Source organism: Magnolia sinica, chromosome 11 (assembly GCF_029962835.1).
Source record: "Magnolia sinica isolate HGM2019 chromosome 11, MsV1, whole genome shotgun sequence".
NCBI classification, from domain to species: domain Eukaryota; kingdom Viridiplantae; phylum Streptophyta; class Magnoliopsida; order Magnoliales; family Magnoliaceae; genus Magnolia; species Magnolia sinica.
Genome location: NC_080583.1, coordinates 34,487,185 through 34,488,062, shown reverse-complemented (window position 1 = coordinate 34,488,062; position 878 = coordinate 34,487,185).

The following is an 878-nucleotide window of genomic DNA, read 5'->3' as shown; positions in this document are numbered from 1 at the left end:
GTCATCACCAGCTTCTTCATGACCACCACCACCACCACCACCTTGTTCAGGAAGTAGATCCAGCTTCATCTTATTGATATTAGTATTGTTGAAGATCAGATGATGGATTGGTGCCTCATCAACCGGTATATCGACTAACATATGTGTAGCCAATACAGTCATTAAATAGGCAAAAGGAATGTCACTATGACCAGGATGGAGTCTAAACTGAAGAATGAAATGACAGATTAAGGATGGTAAACAAATCTGAGTACCATTGAAAATAGCATGGATAACACGAACCATAAATGAAGTCAAGTCAGTTTTATTACCCGAACGAGGATCAGATTAGACACAAAGATTTTGTGGAGAATTCTGTACTTGGGTAACAAATACCTTGCAAGAAGCGCATTCCCTTTTTGTGTCCATTGAACATCCATGTTGCACAAATCTCTAGTGAGCATGCGTTTTTCAGACATTGAGGGTTTATCAGTTAAGTTATGGATAGGAATACCCTCATCATTCACAGGAATGTCCATAAGGGCTGAAATTAAATGACAATCAATGTCAAAAGGCCCTTCTCTAGTAGATATTTTAAAAGTTAAATTATCCTGTGAGAAAGCACTAATACATGTAAACATGGATTGGGCAATGGACCGGTATGCAGGCCCACCCCAATGTAATAAGTTAACCCAACCTATAGCTTCAAGCATAGGGAGGATGTCAAAAGGTGCAATATGATTAACATCAACAGGATGTTCAACAATAACATTACGTAATCTAATGTCCCTAACATATGATGGATCATCATTGGGAACAAGAAGATGACGCTTAGAGATAATGGTCGATCTGGAGGAAGAAGAAGGACCACGGGAAGTAGTTTTTCTACCTCTAGAAGC